Here is a 631-nt window from a genome sequence, read left to right as displayed (position 1 = left end):
TTGCCTTCGTGCTTGTAAAACCCTATCTTGGCCAGCGAGGTCGCCGGATCTCTCCCCTCTCGAGAACGTTTGGAGCATTATGGACTCAGCACTTCAACAAGCTCGTAATTCTGACGATCTAACCCAGTTGTACAGAATTTGGCACTATATCCCTCTGAAGGACAACCAAGAACTCCGTAAATCACTCCCAAGCCGAATAAATGCTTGCTTAGGGGCCAGAGGTCAGCCAACGCGATACTGACTTGGTCTATTTGTCGAGCCCTTTCTCTAGAATGCCAACGGCCCTGCCGCAGTGGTAACACCGGTTCCCGTCAGATCACCGAAGTTAAGCGCTGTTGGGCTGGGGTAGCACTTGGATGGGTGACCATCCGGTCTGCTGAGCGCTGTTACAAGCTGGGGTGGCCGAGCGGTTCTAGGGGTTACAGTCTGGAACCGCGTGACCACTACGGTCACAGGTTCAAATCCTGCCTCGGGCATGGATGTGTGTGATAGGTCAGTTAGGTTTGAGTAGTTCTAATTTCTAGGGGACTGATGACTTCAGAAGTTAAGTCCCATAGTGCTCAGAGCCATTTGAACCATTTTGAGCACTGTTGGCAAGCGGGGTGCATTCAGCCCTTGTGAGGCAAACTGA

The 631-nt window shown here is 51.8% G+C and overlaps 1 pseudogene; it reads left to right on the top strand.

Moving 5' to 3' along the window:
• The first annotated feature begins 274 nt into the window (after positions 1–274).
• LOC124551582 lies at positions 275–392 on the top strand (annotated as a pseudogene).
• Positions 393–631: the final 239 nt, after the last annotated feature.

This window comes from Schistocerca americana, chromosome 9 (genome assembly GCF_021461395.2).
Source record: "Schistocerca americana isolate TAMUIC-IGC-003095 chromosome 9, iqSchAmer2.1, whole genome shotgun sequence".
NCBI lineage: Eukaryota > Metazoa > Arthropoda > Insecta > Orthoptera > Acrididae > Schistocerca > Schistocerca americana.
This window is presented reverse-complemented; position numbering and strand designations above follow the sequence as displayed.